This window comes from Giraffa tippelskirchi, chromosome 1 (genome assembly GCF_054371585.1).
Source record: "Giraffa tippelskirchi isolate mGirTip1 chromosome 1, T2T-mGirTip1v1.2.pri, whole genome shotgun sequence".
Lineage (NCBI taxonomy): Eukaryota > Metazoa > Chordata > Mammalia > Artiodactyla > Giraffidae > Giraffa > Giraffa tippelskirchi.
In genome coordinates, this window is record NC_137275.1 from 216,272,443 (window position 1) to 216,291,603 (window position 19,161).

Sequence of the window (19,161 nt, forward strand, 5' to 3'; positions counted from 1 at the left end):
TGTGTTGAAGCGCCAAATATATTTTTATTAAGTAGTGAACCAAATATGCAAATACTAAAATTTCCAGAAAGAAAATAAGAGATTCATTTCCTGTTTCGTTTAGGAAAATTCATTGGGGCTGCTGTGAGGAAAACAGTTTGAAAGGGGGCAAGGGTGGACATAGGGAATTCTCAATAGCTAAGAAATAAATTTCTGTGAAATCAGTGGATAATAAATCCAGTGCCAAAGTCTTATTCAAGTCTTAAAATATATCATTTCAGATGATCAGAAGGAATATGTCAGAAACAGTAGCTTATCCAGGAATTACCATGTTAAAGTTTTCCTCTTAAATGTGAGACAGAGCAATATTTTCAGAAAAAAAAATTGCAAGAAAAGTGTATAGTTAATACAGAATGGACTAGACTCTTGGTGATTAAAGAATACTATTTTTAATTAAAATTTTAAATTGAAGAGATACATACCAAAGTGTATCTAGTGGCTGTCTGAAGGATGGATTTATGGGCAGTTTTTCTCTCTTTTTTAACCTTTATTTTCTGGGGAAATTTTTTTATATTAAGTGTGTTACTTTTATTATAAAATGAATAAAATTATTTTTATTATTAAATGTGTTACTTTCATGATTAATGAATAAAATTATTTTTATTAGGGGAAGTATACTTAATCTTTTCCTCAGGTGAATAGGTACCCATGTGAATAAAGGGCCATTAAGCCATATGCTTTGTTTTAGTGTGGGTTTAAAAAAAATTTTTTTTTTATTGGAGGATAATTGTTTTACAGTGTTGCGTAAAGCAGTTATCCTCCAATTAAAAATTAAAAAAATTTTTTAACATTTTTTTTTTAATTTCAGTATTTCTAAATTAGAAAATGCTTATATATGCAAAGCATATTTAAGAGTATGTAAACTCACTGACACGACTGAGCGACTGAACTGAACTGAAACTCACTGAGGTCAAGTGCATTCATGGCTGAATTCCTGAACTGCACAAGGACTAAGTTTTACTTTTGAAAAGGGGTTAACATTCAAGAACACTTTACTTAGGAGTCAGATTTTGAAAGACAGGGAAAGGACACAGAGATGGATAAAATAACGCCTGTTTAACAGTATTCTGCTCTATAAACTGATGGAGTCATCATGAAATAAACTGGACAGGAGAGTCATGCTGTGTGAGGCTGTGACTTCATGACTGAAACCATGGAAAATGTGAATGTCGCATCTCTAATGAATCCATCACGTATCTTCTACAACTGACCTAAGTCTAGAAAAGTAAAAATTAAACAACAAATTCTTCTTGGAAATTGGGTATTATGTGTTGTATATCCAAGTCTGATAGCAGCTTACTGTATATTTTATGTATCACACCAGCAGCAGATACTTCAGACACATCAGAAGATGTTGTTGATTCAGTGTCTCTGGCAGTATAATAAAAAAAAAAGTGCAGGAGAAATCTCTGGTCTCTAATAAGCAGTATATCAATGAGCGCTGTCAGATTCTGTAGAAAATTCCACAACATGATTTATTACATTAATTACAGTCATGTGGGTTTCATGCTGCTAAGCTTGAAAATGCAGCCACATTCGAAGGTTGATTTAAGAATATATTTTGGCCCAGATGAAATTGCTCCTTATTGTGATTAATACAGTACAATATTTATTCTCTCGTTCTACTCTTTCGCCTTTGAATGCTAAATTTCTTTTCTGTGACTTGAAATTAAGTTTGAGATTTGAGAAGCTTCATCTAGTTTTTATTCACGCCTGTCATCTGGTCTCCCTTTTGCCTTTTGTGTCTCCTCAGTTTGTCACGGAATGTTGAATCTCCTCCTTGTGAAGCCTGTTTGAATTCACTCCTTTCTAAGCAAGCGTGGCTGGCCTCGAGCTTCCCTAGCTAACAGGGCTGCCCTTAAGACTTCCTGCATCACCGTTGGGGTGCTGCATCTCTTTTTGAACAGAAGGAGCAATTGAGGGGAAACCTTCATTTTCTTCATTTAATTCAAAATAGCAGCATTTTTAGAAGAGAGAATTCCATGCTTATACCTTTGTTTAGTACCTTACTGAATTCACACAGTCACGTGTCTCTTCTTACAGTGACACAACTGAGCTTGTCAAATCACAGGATTCCAGGTCATGTGGAAGGAAAGGTCTCCTGAGAGCTGTTGTAGAGATAGATGTTAACTCCATTTGTTTCCATGTACCCATGGTGGGGTATGTTCACTTATGCCCAACGTTGGTGGCCTTTATAAATCTGTCTTGGAAGAATTAGTAAATATTTACTGCAGATTAAAGCATCAGTAGAGAAGGACTCGAGTGAAGTAGGAAGACGTTGATTTAGTGAGTTGGAAGACATTTCTCAGCAGTGATATGTATAAGGAGTTGAATTAGATTATTTATGTGTCCAACAATGAGCTAAGTGGTTTGCTTTCCGACCTTAATTCTCTTACAACTCTAAAGACATAGGTACAATTATTATATCCATTTAACAGTGGGAAAAACCGAGGCTAAAGTTTAAAAGCATATGCAGGTTCACATAACTGGTTAAGCAGCAGAGGTGGGATTTGAACATAGGTGTTCTTATCAGCACGAGCCATTAACCATTCACTACACTGCCTACATCAGCTGCCCTGAAGGATGGAGCAGGAAAGGTTATATTTTAAAAATGATGTTTGGCAATTAGGGAAGCAGTGTTGAACTTAATAAATTTGGAGGTGTTATGAAAGAAAAAAATCTGAATCCAGTGGATTTCAGAGGGAAACCGTTATTTGACTCATCCATTATTTTGTTGAATGACAGTACTAGTCCAGTATGATTTTTTATAGTATTTTTCACTGAATAGAAGTCACTTAAACATTTATGAAGCACCTCTTCTGTCTGGGACATAAAAATGTTCAGATTGGAAAATCTGGCCATCCTAGCATTGTGGCAGCTGCTGTAACTGAGACTTGGGCTGAGGCTTATTTGAAAGAAGAGTCATTTTCTAGGCCTCTTAGGGGGAAGTAGAGATGAAACTCTGTTTTTCAAAGCATGGCCTATTTACCCACAGCCCTATTAGAACCACCTGAGAACTCATTAAAAATGGAGACTCTGCACCCTGCTGGCCATAAATTAATTCCTTGTTGCAAGGATCTGCAAGTCAGTGCCTAGTCTTTACACAAGTGATGTCTTACCTCACTTTCCAACAAACACAGCTCCTTGGCCTGATTTAATTCATATATGCAGACAGCAGTGAATATGGGTGAGGAAGAGGCCTCAGTTTCTTTGGCCTGCATTTTGTTTATTTAATAATTACTGGTGTTTTTTTGTGCTCTATTTTATTTCTAAATTTTTATCAAGGAGAGAATTCTCCAGAGATTCTAGAGTCACATTCTGTACAACCAGGAGAAATGAGCAGATGACTAATGTTTATTTAAGTGATTTCTGCTTCAGTGAAAAATACTATCAAAAATCATACCAGACTGACTGGTACTATTGTGCTAAATTTTCATGCTCCTGAGTGTATATGTAAGAAATGTATTCTACTTCCATTATTGGAAACGATTAACCGAGCATAAAAATAATTTGCTCGTCAGATAGCTATAATAGCATATAAGTCTGGCTTCAATTAGTGATGTTAACAATCCTAGAAAATAAATAGCCTGAGTTTTAAGGTTTTAAGGAAAAAGCATTGAAATGTACAATGAGTTGAGTGTTTAAAGGAGAAAGAAGACATTGACTTTTTAATACATTTTATGGTAGTTATAAGGTTATCTCACTTTGTTTTCTACCTATAAAGTAAATATACCTGTTTGGTTTTTTTTTATAAATTTACAGGGATTAGAAGCTATTGCTGTATTTTAAAAATGAAACATGAATGTTGACAAATATGACTTTGGAACCCCTGACAAAATTAAAGTAGGCCTTGAGAAGGCGATGGCACCCCACTCCAGTACTCTTGCCTGGAAAATCCCATGGACAGAGGAGCCTGGTAGGCTGCAGTCCATGGGGTCGCTGAGTCGGACACGGCTGAGCGACTTCACTTTCACTTTGATCATAAGATTAGCAACCAGGGCATATTTTTTTAAAATACCAAGATCATTTTCATTGAACATAGAGTCATAAGAAAATTTATATCAAATGAACATATGTATAGAAAAAGTAAGAACCTAGTAGATGGATGACACCAAAATGCCAATATAATCTCCTTTTAAAGGGGAGGTCAGGATTGGGGGGATATATTGATTTTGTGGATATATTCTGGTATAGTTAAAGAATTACTACTTGTTTTTTCCTTATCCCGATAGTAAGATAAAGATACTGTCATGTAGCAATTTGAGTGAGAGCTGATAGATCCTTATTTCTTAAGGAAATAGCCCTAGGAAAAGCTTTCAGTGGGCTTATAAGTCATTTCATTATTACAGACATCCATATCATTGTTCCTGACCACAGCTGACTCTGAAGAGCCTTAATAAAGGATAAAGTGACTTTGAGACTCTGTGAGTCCCCAAATTGAATTTTGTGTCACCTATTTTAATTTTTAGTTCTTTCTAAATGCAGTCAGTACAGTTGGTCTAAAGTAGATTGTATAAATATGCACACAGAGTTATCTCAGTAACTGTCCTTTCAGCTTTGATGTTACTTCAGTCAACAAAATATGAATGGTTATTGAATGCTCCTACTTCTCAAGAGCTTTTTCAGACCCTGGGAATAAAGCAGCAAAGTCCTGGCTTTTACAGAGCTCACAGCTCACCTGGGCAGAGATAAATGCTAAAAAGGTTGTTGCTGCTGCTGCTGCTGTTAAATCACTTCAGTCGTGTCCGACTCGGTGCGACCCCATAGACGGCAGCCCACCAGGCTCCCCCGTCCCTGGGATTCTCCAGGCAAGAACACTGGAGTGGGTTGCCATTTCCTTCTCCAATGTATGAAAGTGAAAAGCGAAAGTGAAGTCGCTCAGTCGTTTCCGACTCTTAGCGACCCCATGGTCTGCAGCCTACCAGGCTCCTCCGTCCATGGGATTCTCCAGGCAAGAGTACTGGAGTGGGGTGCCATTGCCTTTTCCAAAAAGGTTGTTGAGTAAATATATATTATGTCAGATGGTAGTAGGTGTATGGAAGAAAATAACACCATAAGAGGGGTAGAGAATGTCAGAGGTGGAGAAATGTTGGGTTTATTTTTTTTTTAAAGTTCAGTTCAGTCGCTCAGTCGTGTCCAACTCTTTGCGACCCCGTGAATTGCAGCATGCCAGGCCTCCCTGTCCATCACCAGCTCCCGGAGTTCACCCAAACCCATGTCCATCGAGTCAGTGATGCCATCCAACCATCTCATCCTCTGTCGTCCCCTTCTCCTCCTGCCCCCAGTGCTTCCCAGCATTAGTGTCTTTTCCAATGAGTCAACTCTTCACATGAGGTGGGCAAAGTATTGGAGTTTCAGCTTCAACATCAGTCCTTCCAATGAACACCCAGGAGTGATCTCCTTTAGGATGGACTGGTTGGATCTTCTTGCAGTCCAGAGGACTCTCTCAAGAGTCTTCTCCAGCACCACAGTTCAAAAGCATCAATTCTTCGGCGCTCAGCTTTCTTCACTGTCCACTCTCACATCCATACATGACCACTGGAAAAACCATAGCCTTGACTATATGGACTTTTGTTGGCAAAGTAATGTCTCTGCTTTTAAATATGCTATCTAGGTTGGTCATAACCTTCCTTCCAAGGAGTAAGCGTCTTTTAATTTCATGGTTGCAATCACCACCAGCAGTGATTTTGGAGCCCCCAAAAATAAAGTCTGACACTGTTTCCACTGTTTTTTAGAGTAGGTTCTTCAAATGTTTAGCATGTGGAGGATCTTTGTACTTGGTATATTCAGTCTCCTTTCCTTAATGTATATCTTTATAATCACTATATAAGACTCTCTAAGTGTGCATCCCACCGGCCTGGCTTTATTCCCCACTCCAGCCCTTCTCCCACCCCTGAACCAGGATCAGTGTTTCACAGTCCTCATGAGCACAAGTCCTCCCATCCCTTGCCCTTTGCTCATGCAGTTTCTTCCTGGAATGCCCTACCCTCCCGCTCTGCTCAACCAAGTGATGCCCATCCTTTAATACCTAACCCAAATCTCTGTTCCCCCATGGTATAGAGCTCCAACCCATCTCAAACTCATTTTGACTTCTCTCTCTTTCTGAATTCCTGTAGGATCTGCAACCTATGCGACAAACTCAGTGCCTAATTACACAACCATGCATGGTCTTTTTAATTAGTTCTGTGTGTGTTTTTTATCTCTTCTAATGATGATGCCATCTGTGTAAGCATCAGAGACTTACCTTTGACTGCACCCCACAAGTCTTCTTAAAATGCTAGGTGGGGCACAGTGTGTACTTACACATGTGGATTAAATATTAATTCCACTGCAGCCTCATAAATATAAATCTACTCACCAGATTTCTTCTACTTTCTTCTTTACTTTTCAAATTTAAAATATACTTTTATTTAATAAGCTTATGGGCTTATCTTTCACTGGTTTATAAAGAGAATTTGGACATCATTTCTCTATCGAGTAAAAAGACTAAATAGTCTTCTTGAATGAGTTAAAAAGAAGTTAAACATCAGGAAATGTTTAAATGTTTCTTATTGCTTCAGATGTATGGCTTTAATAAAATCACAAAAGGGATGAGATAGGTAAGTTTATTTTTTGTTAAATTGAGTGCCACTGCAGTAGAAGTAAATGGCTCTGAATTTAAATCTAACATAAATCTTCTCAGATTAAATGAGAACACAAGATACTGAACTAATTATGTGTTTTTTCATGCCATCTCCTAATAAGGGAGGAAATAATTGGATTAATGGGGCATGGAGACTATGTAAATAAGTAGAGAAAAGCTCTCTGCATAAAAACTTTACACAGGCTTTCCAAAGAGTCCCTGGGCCGGTGTTGAGGCTCTTTCCCAGGGCCCTTCTCCAAATCATAGATCCCTTGAAAGTCAGTAATCTAAAACCTTTCAGTCTGTTGGCTACATTTGTCAAAGGCCCATTTCACTACACTAGTTTTATGGGATGGCTTCTCCTTTTGAGAAACTTTGAGTAAGTTTTAGTAATAACTATTACAGCAATAAATATTATGGATGGTACAGGCAAGAAATAAGTAACCATTGATCTGAAGAACCAAGGTCACTCACATCTTCTGTGTACAAAGTTTGTTCGCTCAGCCTACTTATAACCAAAACCATCCTAGTGATAGCGATAGCAAGCACCCCTAAAATAGTAGCCCAGCAGGCTTATGGTGTGGTGAGAAGGGAGGTAATCTAAACTGAAGGTCTGGGGGAGAGGCACACCTTTTTAAAATCCATTTTTGCAAGCCATGCATGTCCAGAAGTTCTCCCTTTTTATATCAGACTTAGAGCAAAATTCAAGATGTTGAGTCTTTTAAAATATATGTGCAGATCTATGGATTTAAAACTATTTTCATAATACATATTCAGGCAGTCTTCAAACCCAGTCATCATTTGGTAGCTCTGGTGTGCTGGAACACATGCTGGCTACTCAGAATTCACTGATGATAAATACATGAAAAACAGTGTAATTAATGGGGCATAGAGACTATAAATAAGTATAGAAAAGCTATCTGCTTTAAAACTTCATACCTTTTCTAACACCCTTTCTTAGAGGGAGGGGAGGTGGGGGTTGACTTGGACGTTCTCTTGTTCTCTCCGGCTCTGACCTTCTGCTTCCATTGAAGAGGTTCAGATTATGGATCATTCCATTGTCTGGGAATGTTTTCTACCAGATCATCCAGATGTGAACTCACCCCTACTTTAATATAGAGCACAGTTTATTGAAGATTTTCTTAGCATGGGAGGAGATAAGTTTATATCATAGTAGAGGAGTACAAATCTGACCACGTAGTTTTCTGAGCAACTAGTTTTATTAGGGTAGAATACAGTGTCGTTAATAATGACTTATAGACACGACCCGGCGACATCTGTCTGGCCTGTGGGTTTTTAGAACTCTCCTCGTACCACTCTCCTTTTGATCACTTTTCTCTGGGCACACTGACATTCTTTCAGGTCTTCTAACTCAGTTTCCATTGTAGGAACTTCTCATGTGCTGTTCCCTCTACTCTTCCTCCTATACTTCGTATGATCGGCTTCTCATTTTCAGGTCTCACCTGAAAGGTCTTAGAGTCCTCCCTGGAACATCCATCCTTAAGCAGGTCACTTAATTCTTGTTCAGAGTACTCATTTATTTTTCTTCATAGCACTTGTCAGTTTGTCTAAAATTTATTTATTTGTGTTATTGTCTGTTTCCCTCAGTCTGTGATACATTCCACAAAAGCACTCATCCATTCAGACTCAGTTTACTTAATTCCTGACATGTTTTAGTTACTTATTAAGTGTGCTTGAAATGCTGCGGGCCCAGCAGGACTTGATGGATTAGCTGTAGCAGGGAGGGAAAGCAGGTGTCAAGGATGGTACTCGGGTTTCAGGCTTGAGAACATAGGCTGGTGGTGGAGGCACTGACTGGGTCGAAGAGCAGATTTGTTGAGACAGGGCTAAGCTACATTTTAGGTCTGGGTACTTATATTGATTAGGCTGTTTGGTATGTGAGGGTCAAGGTAGGCATAGGAAACATGATTCTGATGCTTACTCATTCATCGTTTGTAAAACTTCGTTTCAAATTGTTAAATGCCTGATCTGTTTAGAAAAATAAAATTTGTACTTGCATATTTTGGACTGCCACCTCATCTTCTTCATCCAGTTTTCAAGACCTTTTGGGATTTTACCCACATTCAGTTTAAAAAATTTGTTATTAATCACAACTTCCTTGATACAATAAAAGCATTTTGCTCATCTCAGTGCATTTTTTTTCATTAATGACAGTGGCTCATTTAGTTTGCCTACTAAACCATATACATACTTCTTTTAAGAAAATAGAAAGTGATCTTTATCTTTGTGTTGAAAACAATTTTTGTTGCTATTTAGAATCCAAATTCTATTTCTTACCATATACATTCAAGCAAAATTTAATGAAGTTTGCTGTGTTTTTGATGAATGCCAGAATCTTTCAGGAATGTAACACTACTTCATAGAATACATTTCATAAATCAGAAAGCATTCAGTGAACATTTATGGGATCCGTGTTAAGTGCAAGGCACCAAGTCAGGGACTAGAAGTTGCAGCAGTTGGACATTCCCTAGCGGTCCAGTGGTTGAGACTCTGCACTTGCAATGCAGGGGGTCCAATTCGACCCTGATGAGGGAACTAAGACCCCACATGCTGTGTGGTGTGGGCCAAAAATAAAATTTCAAAAATTAACTGAAGTTGCAGTAGTCACATTCAGACACAAAGAGCTGGATCAGAATTCTGACTTCTCTTTGAGAGCACTTCAAGACATAAAGAAGCAGAAACAGTTTCTCAAATAAAACTAGAAATCTTCGGCTGGAACCATGGTATGTAAAGAAAGGCTGCCAAACGCAGTGATGAAACAGGGATTTGGATATGCTGCTAAGAGAAGTGTGACTGTAACTATCAAATGGAGGTGTGAGACCTCAGTTTTCTTTTGCTGAGTGGCAGAATTAACAGTCACTGTTGGACTTCCCTTGTGGTAGCGCTTCCATAGCAGGGGCCATGGGTTTGCTCCCAGGACAGGGAAGTTACGCGTGCAGTGGGATGTGGCCAAAAAACAAAAAAATTAATAATCACTCTTGAAGAACTGTAATGGGAAGCTTGGGTTGGTGATCAGAGTTTCCCTGGACCCTGTTTGACACCAGAGAGTGGCAGGGGAAGCAGGACTGAATAGAGAACCACATACACACTTGCCATCTTTGCAGGAAGTCACCTGCCATGGTGATGAGACAGTGGAGAAATGCTTGAATTTATGGCTTGGAAGGGCACGCTGTGTACCAGAAAAAAAGATGGATGCACAATAAAGTTATAGCCATTCACAGATAAAGAAATAATCGTTTAGCTATGCAGTTCCCACTCCTATAATGCAATCGAGATCCCTAAGGGAGAAAGATTATGCTGACCGTTGGCTTTTCTACAACTTTGATCACCTCTGTTAATTAACAGTTACGTGGCTGTCTAGGGAAAAATATGTTAGTACTTGCCTTAAACCAAAGTTAAATTTTATTTGGCTTCTCAAAGCCTTTGATATCCCCAGAGTACATAACACAGTAGGTTTGAGATGGAAAACTCGATCTTCATCTGAGAAAAATAAGTTTTAGAGAACATTCAATGTGAAAGTTGAAGAACTGGAAATTCTTTCCCTAAAGTTGTCTATGAATGTTTATTTCTTAAAAAGTCTATGTTTAAAGTTTGAAAACTCTTGTGATAAGTGTTTGAACAAGTAGCCACAATAAACAGATGTGCTGACCGCTTGGGCTTTGCATGTAAACAGGGAAGTCAGCATGATAAAAGGTTAAGATGGCTTCACATTTCTAATGGAAAGATATACATCTTTATTGTTGATCCAGAAAACAGTTTCAAATGGAAGAAGGTAGCATAGCCAAAAGTTAAGTCTAATGAAGCATAAAATACATTGTTGTGTATTGGAATTTTGGAAATATCTCAAAAATATGCCTATAAAAATATCTAATTAGCTAGCTAGTTTAGTGATGTTTTTTAGTTCATTTTATAAAGTTATGAGGACTTTAGAAGTTAACAACTGTCATTTTAAAATAATATGGACATTCATAAATGTATATAATACAAAAACAGTGTGCTTTATGAATAAAATTCAACTTATTAGAAATTTTATTTTTCTTATTGTTTGTGGTTATTTCAAAGACTTCCCACCGAACAGCCTTACAAATTAAAGTTTTCCTAAATAAGATAATTGGGATAAACAAAATAATTTTATATTATACTTTATAGAGTCAGAAATTATATTTTTATTTTGTTTTAAATTAACCTTAGTGTTTGCCTCTCAACATCACTAGGATAACCTGGTTTTTCTATTGTGTGATTTCATTTTTAGAATTTCTTTTTTGAGTTTCACCCAGACCATGTCTGACATAATTGTGGTAATTTTGACAAATGTTTTCATTGTTAATGTTAACATCCCAATTTTAAATTACATGTTACTGAGAGGAAATTATTTAAATGATACCATTGAATTTAATCATTGTTTAAAAAAATCTAGTAAAACAGAGTAGGGCTTCCTTGATAAGCCATAAGCACTGGAACTTTTTTGTCAAAGTGTGTTCTCTTGAACCTTACCCTGAGCATGGGGGTGTTAGTTTAAATGCAGATTCCTGGGCCTGTACCTAGGAATCTGATTTTGATTGAGCATCTTAAGTGATTCTGAAACTTACTGAAGTGTGAGAACCGCTATTGCAGAGCAACATTACTTAATCATGAGTGAGTCATAATAGAAAGAGGTACCTCCAGCCTTTGGTGGCAGAATATAAATAATAAATTAATAAAGTAAAACTATCCAGGAAACATACCTCCTTCCTTACATCTTGTTTATAATAGCCTTACTCAGATTTCATTGTCCTGTCTTTTTAGCTATGAAGTTTTATCCTCATTACTTTCCCAAAACATCAGATTTTTTTGTGTGTTGAAATATTGTTGATGTACAGTATTATATTAGTTTCAGGTGTATTACACAATTATTTGACATTTGAATACATTATGAAATGATCACCACAATAAAATCTAGTAACCATCTGTCCCTATACCAAGTTATTATACTATTCATGGCCATATTCCTCATGCTGTGTATTTCATCCTTGTGAATTATTTATTATATATACCTCTTACTCCCCTTCACATATTTTGCCCCACCCTTCCACCCCTTTACCATCTGACAGCCACCCATTTGTTCTCTGTATCTGTGAATCTGTTCTCATTTTGCAAAACATAGAATATTTTTTATCACTTTTTATAATCTGCCCTGTAATTACATACAGAATATTTATAAACTATGTTTACCTGAATTGCTGTAGAATGTCACATTAACTGCTATAAACGATCTATTTAGTAATTTTTAAATATAGATCTCTATAGAGATAATGCTAAATAACAGATTTGAATATTTTTGTTTTAATTCAATAAAATGGAACCAGTACAACCTCTGGTTTCACAAATGAAGTGGTTCAAAATGAGTATGTTGCTCTAATGGGGCCCTTGCACACTGCATTAGGATAAATAGCAAGCACATTTCTATTATTTTCTTTTTTTCCCCCCTAAAACAAAGGCTTCCTCTAATTTCGCTCTTTCCACAAATCTTCGTGCACTAAACTATGTGCCAGTGACATGAGAAGCTCGTTTTGATGATACTGGGTCATCTCATGTCTAGTACATCATTTGTGAAACTGAAGTTGGCTATTATAATGCAACAGGTATGTAAACAACGTTTATCAGTGATCTCTGTAAAATTGTTTCCTCCTTCCCCTTTTCATGATAAAAGGAAACTTTATTTCAGAGCAGAAAGTGCATTGTCTGAACTCATGAACACCCTCTCTATCCCTCCCCTCCCCAATTTGTTGCAGACCAGGATGAAAGAGCAGCTGAGCTCAGCAGGGAGCAGAACGAGAAAACCATCCGGAGCACGCAGACTGCGCTCCGCAATTTCCGGGAGTTCCTCATCTCCAAGTATCCTTCTGAAACAAGAGAGATTTATGTCATCCCTTGCAAGGAGTTGGATGCCTACCTGGCCTCTTTCTTTGTGGATGCCAGGCAGAAGGATGGGTCCGAATATGAACCCAACAGCTTGGCCAATTACCAGTGTGGACTTGAACGGTACCTAAAAGAACACAGGTATGGCTACAGTATCACCAGGGATAAGGAATTCAAGCGGTCCCAAGAGGCGCTCAAACAGAAGCAGATTGAACTCCGCTGCAAAGGAAAAGGAAATAAGCCACACAAGTCCATGAAGCTCACCTTTGCTGATGAGCTCATTCTGCGAAAGAGGGGGCTGCTAAGCCGCTATAACCCTGAGGGTCTGCTCAACCTCGTCTGGCTCAACAACACGAAAGCTTTTGGGCACTGCACAGGCTTCCATGGGTCTACCTTGAAGTGGGGTGACATTCGGCTCCGGGTAACAGAAACAGGACTGGAGTACTTGGAGTGGATGGGTCAAGACACTGGTGACCTAAATGCCAAAACCAAGAGAGGGGGCACAGACTCCCGTGTGTATGCCACCCAGCACGCGCCACAGACCTGCCCCGTACAGGACTATAAGGAGTATGCCCAGCGGCGGCCTCCTGCCATGCGCTATGAGGATGCCCCTTTCTACTTGTCCATCAAGCCAGTCGTGAACTTGGCGGCTCTACATTGGTACAACTGCCAGGCCCTCGGCAAGAACAAGCTGGCCAAGATGGTGAAGACCATGTGCGAGAAAGGGAACATCCCGGGCAGGAAAACCAACTTCAGTGTGTATCAGAGCTGCAGCACCTTGTCCGAGGCCCAGAGCAACCAGCTGGTGCTTATCTGTAACAATCTGAGCCAGCAGGCCGCCCAGTCAGTGGCTGGGCACTCCAACAGTGGCAATTTCATCGTCTCTGCCTCCTACGACTCGTCCTCAGACACGGCTTGACCAGGTGGCTTGAGCAAGATCCCAGTCTGGTTATTGTGTCCAGAGAAACTGTGATTAAGCACTGGTTCTTGTTCCCTTTCCTCTGCCCTCAGTATTAACTTTATACAAATATAAATATATAATATATTTTTCTTTTTACAAATAAGTCAATGGAGATAGTTTAGTATTACTGACATAGTATTTATAGGCTTAAAACAAATGTACTTGTGTTGATGAAATGTAATTACTGTTACAGACTTTATAAAACCATATTCTCAGGCAACACAAACTAGAGAAGGAATTTCGTTTTGGGGTTTTTTTTTTTTAAACTATCAAAAAGGAAACTGAGAGTCAGCCTAGATACTTGTGTCCTCAACTCTTGCTTTTCCTTCCCACTCCACCTCTCATTTTTAGTCTATTTAATAAATGGCAGTATCTTTTTAATTTTTAAAATTATCCATTAATCAGGAGGAGACAACACTAACTTTCCTGCTTACACAAGACTGTCAGATCCAGAATATGAAAATGTTGATATAAGCTGGACAGCTTTTTATATACTTTTTTTTAGAATAATTAGATTTTAACTTCTCTGCCTCATCTTTTGCAATTTATGAAAATCTAGATGTTTAGCTAACTTGTTGTGGGGGCAAAGAGGGTTAGAAGGTGGGAATAAAGGTGCCATTCTTTTTAGAAGCTATATAATTTTTAAATAATATGCAAAGTCCAGTATTATGGCAAAAAAGACTGTTACTAGCTCATTTTTATTGTTCTTGAACCTGGATAGAATTTTTTAGTTGTTTTCTAAGAAATCAGTGTACATGAAGTTTTATTATCAGATTTACAAGAAATTTAAAACTACCAAAGCTTTGACATGTTCCCAAGCATTAGATTATGTATCAAACATAAAGAGAAAGTAGAGAATGGAAAAGTCTTACTGAAAATCTAGAAACACTAGTCAAGACCACAAAAAACTTATACTCTTTGAAGCCCAAATCCCCTAACTTATTTATTTATTAGTACTGAATTTCAGTCTGTTTTCCCAAGGGGATTGCTTGACTCTGTAGTTGAGATCAAAGGAATATTGACACTCACTTTAGGTAACAACATTTTGTTATCAAATTTAGTTGAATTCAAAACACTCTTGAAGATATGCAGTTTCTACTACAGTAAATATAAATGCATTTATGTGTGATAATCCTGCAATCATAATAATTATAATTTTGGTTAAGCAACTCTTCGTGGTGGTTTTTCCAAGGTCTTTATTTGTAAGCCTGTGGTGAATTATTACTTGAGATACTTTAATAATAAAAGAGTTTAGATGAGCAAGGTTCTTATCCTGTATAATCATTAACACGTTAAAAAAAGTCCCAATCTTAATTGCTTTGTTGGATCTGGGCTTCCTATTGGCAAGTATTTGTTCTTCAAAGCATCCTCGTAATTCACATTAGCTAGGAAGGTAGGTGGCATTTTATGTTTTTAATTATACGACCAGGACAAATTTTGTTTTGATTTGCTTCGCTGAGTCATCCTGTTAGCTGAGCTTTCCCATGACCAGGCAGCTCTTCCCAACACTAAGTCATAAACACATAAACCCATTTCTCTGAATTGTGACCTTTCCTTTGGCTTAGGAGTGGGAAATCTGCCATGGCCTTTGTGTTAAGCAATCAACTTCATTTCATGACTTTTCTGTCATAGAGAAGCAGCCAAAAACAAGAAGAAAGACCAGAAGATACCTTTCTTTAATTTTTTTGTTAGTAATGATGACAGCCACTAGTTTTGAGCCACCGTATGTACCAGCAATGTGTGTGCTAAGTGATTTACATGCTCTCCTTATATAAGTAGTACTAATTTATGAAAATTAGAAAATCCAGATAAGCATAAAGAAAACAAAATATATACTCATAAATCTGCTAGCCAAAAATAACCACTGTTAATATTGTGTTGGCCAGAAAGTTCATTTGAGTTTTCCCATAACATATAGAAAACCCAAACGAACTTCTTGGCCAACACAGTATTTTGGTAACTGTTTATTCAGATTTCAGTACATACATATTTATTTCTGTATATGTAATCTTTAATCCTTTCAGCAACTTTGAAAAGAAGGTTGATTATCCCCATTTTACATTGAGATCAGTCCATAACAGGTTATATGCTAAGGAGATGGTGCTGTCATCTGACTCCAGAGTTTTTTCTGTTTACCTTTCTGAGTTCCAACCCGTAATTAGTTTCCAGTGATTTGAGCCAGAGATGGGGACACGATGTCTTGATGTCTTCGCATCTCTCAAGTCTATCTGATTAAAAGGAAGTCTGAGTGATCTTTCATGATGGCACACAGTGTCCCCTAGTCCCCCCTCTTCTGCTTGTTTTGAACCACAGAGCCTCATTCTCCCTGTTCTCTTTACAAAACATTCCTCTTCTTATTCTGTAGTGGGCTCAGAAGTGCACATGGCAGCCTGCTGTGAAAGATGTTTTTTTAAACATCTTTTTAAAAAATGTGTTTTTTTTTAAACATAGGTTACCTCTTATAAAAAAAGATTTAAATTGTGCATTTTGTTTTTGCATTGACATACTTTTAAAAATTCTTAATTTGTTTTTTGACGGCAAAATAAGTTTGTCATGGGGAAGGTTAGTCAGTATGCTCTTAGAAAGCAGAACTAGGAAATTTCAAATTTCTGTTTGTGTATATTGAGGTACGAAAGTGAAGATCTCCTGTTTAATCCTCTAGCATTTTTATTTGGAAGAATGCAGATTGTGAATTATTTTTTACTTATTTATATTTTGCTTTGGTAACTTAAACCAAATAGGAACGTTGTGACATTTAGATTTAGAAGACTGTCTTCTGAAGAGTGACTTGGTAGAATTTTTGCTGGATTATATTATCTCTTTGGGATAATTAAATTATGAAAAATTATTGTCAGCTACCTCTAAATTTTGTGTTTTTGTATAAACGATACTGAGGATATACTACTGCCAGATGCCATATTTATTATTTGTTATTTTACCTTTAGAAAACTTACATCCATATTGTGGCAGTGGTAGATGCCAAAATTGTGTTTGTGCTTTAGCAAAAATTCAACAGTCCAGCAGTCTTCACTGTAACTGACCGTGTTGCCTTTCCAGGCAATCCCATGGTTCATACAAAAACAATAAGACCATATTTGCAAAGTTTACACTTTAAGGTCAGTGTGATGTCATGTAAGAAATTCTCTAGTGCCCCTCCTATGACTGGAAGTTTTGCCCTGTCTACAACAAAAATGCCAAACCCATTCGTCAGCATTTGAATGACATAGCTGCATAATTTAGTTTTTCTTCTATATTCATGTGAGTGACTGGCTATTGAACATCATAGATGGTAGCAGTTTTTTGTTTTTTTTTTTTAAATCAAACTGCTTGAAAAGGTTAGAGATATTCAGGATGTTTATCCAACAGAGCTTATTCTTAAGAGTCCATCTGTTTCCATGGTTAGGGCTGGTCTGAATATGATTTATAATACATCAGCTACTTGAAGTATTTTTATTATAGTTATTTTTCCCTATGTTAAATCACTTCTGATCTACAGAAGAATGGTCGAAGTGAAGATCGGGTCTCCTTTGTTAGCCGATACCTTCACTGAATTAATATGTCTAAGTCACATGGCTTAGGTTCTAGATGCCGTGAAATCAGACGACTTTACTGAGATGAAAATTTATAGTCATATCATCAAATACTTGAAAACCTAGTGTCTAGAGACTAAGAGGGGTACAGAGATGTATAAAATAATTCCTGCCTTCAAAAGGTTTATAAAAGATACCGTGATAAAAGTTTGATTTCATATTGAGAGCCCAGCAAAATACTCTATGCCAGACTATTTTGCATAGTTTCTTGAACTTTGTACTCGTACGGTCTGACCATTATTTAGCCATTTAATGTGTTGGTTTGTTGTAGAATATGTAATACTGCTTTGAGTATTTTGTGGTGGATCTACCTTAGAGCCTGTTTTACAGTCAGTAATAAGACAAAGCCATTTCTACACCATCCGTTGTGTTTAAAAAGAGGCACACACGCATAGGAATGTGCAGATGATCCTCGGTGAGTGCCAGTTATCCCACTTACTAAGTACTTACAGTGTACCATGGTACTGAGTGCTTCCAAATTGTTTCACTTAATTCTTAACAGTTGTCCTGTGAGAGTAAGTACCATCATTTCTCTTTTATAAATGAGGAAATCCAGAGAAGTCAAATAGGTTGCCCACATCACTTAATACATAAGGGCATCAGGAGCTGAAACTAGATCCAGATACCATTAAGCACTGGCCTTTACTGCTGTAGCTGCCTGTTCACTAAATGATTTACTGTGCTTCTGTGAACTCTCTGAAGTGATAAATTATAAATGGAATTCCTGGTGTAGTAAAATCATCTATATTCTTTCAACTCTGAATTGAGAGCAGTGCCCTCACCTGGCTGTTTGTTGGCATAAAATTGTATAAATCCCTCTAACTGTGGTTCTTTTGAGATGAAACATTCAGCAAAGTTTTTCCTTTTTTTTGCTTAGCCATGAATAGAGAGCAAAAGTTTGTATCATTCTTTAAAGAACTCTTAGTTTTGTTTTCTGGTGAACATGAATATGTGCAAATAATTATATTTTTAACAAATGGTTGTCCTTTGTTTTTACCTCATGTAAACCAAAAATCCTATTTCAATAGAGTTTCTTCTAATTTAGACAGAAAAGAGGGAGGTTCTAGGCAGAGGGAATATCTCTTTTAAGCCCAGGAGCTGATACTGTCATCCACCAGATACTGAATATTGATTGCCAGTCTGCCAGAAAGTTTAGTCTTCTCTGCAAATCGGTGCTAGCAAATTGAGTATTTAATAGAAGATTTTGTTATTATTTTGTTTTTGTTTTATTTATTTATTTTGTTTTTGTTTTTTGTCAGTCAGAATTGTTTTTAACAGAAAGCCTGGTGGCTCAGATGGTAAAGAATCTGCCTGCAATACAGGAGACCCAGGTTCTTTCCCTAGGTTGGGAAGATCTCCTGGAGAAGGGAATGGCTACCCACTCCAGTACTCTTGCCTGAAGAATTCCATGGACAGGAGAGCCTGGTGAGCTACAGTCCATGGGGTCACAGAGTTGGATATGACTCAGTGACTGACACATTGCAGGAAAATGCTATCCTGTGATTCTCAGTATTGGAGATCAACTAGAACCACTCACATTTTTTCTACTTTGACTATTTCCACAGTTTTAGATATTAGAGACAAACACTTCTGATTTTAATCAGCTTTCTTCTGATTAGTTTTCTTTATCTCCAGGAAAGGAACGTTTTGATCTTTGTTCCTCTGGCCAAAATAAAGCTGTCCTATTTGACATCTATAAATAAAAACTCTCTACCATGTGATAATGGAAATAAATTTCTAAACCTGGGGAGAAAAATCTGGGAGAGTGTATGATAATTTATTACAGTAAGGTATTTTTAAAAGGTTTATTCATGAAAAAGTAGTTATAAATACTAAGGAATCAACAAGTTCTTTACCAATCAGTGTGAAAGATCTCTCGCAAACAGAACTCCTTTATACAAGGTATTATATATCTCTACATGTCTACCATATGATGTAGTTACTTACTAAGAAACACATCATTGGCAAGGGCATCCTCGATTATTTTTTGTTTCATTTTTCCCTTAATGCATGGATTCAAATCATCGCTT

General features: G+C 37.3%; 1 protein-coding gene across 11 annotated transcripts in view; it reads left to right on the forward strand.

The window, feature by feature from the left end:
- Positions 1–19,161, forward strand: part of KIAA1958 (KIAA1958 ortholog) — a 168,699-nt gene that overhangs the window by 81,031 nt on the left and 68,507 nt on the right. For 4 of the 11 annotated variants that reach the window (XR_014064517.1, XR_014064515.1, XR_014064516.1 and 1 more), the window contains one exon: positions 12,454–13,503. The exons of the other annotated variants lie outside the window; for them this stretch is intronic. The gene's annotated coding sequence lies outside the window, so the exon portion shown is untranslated. The remainder of the gene's footprint in view (positions 1–12,453; positions 13,504–19,161) is intronic. 11 annotated transcript variants of the gene reach the window in all.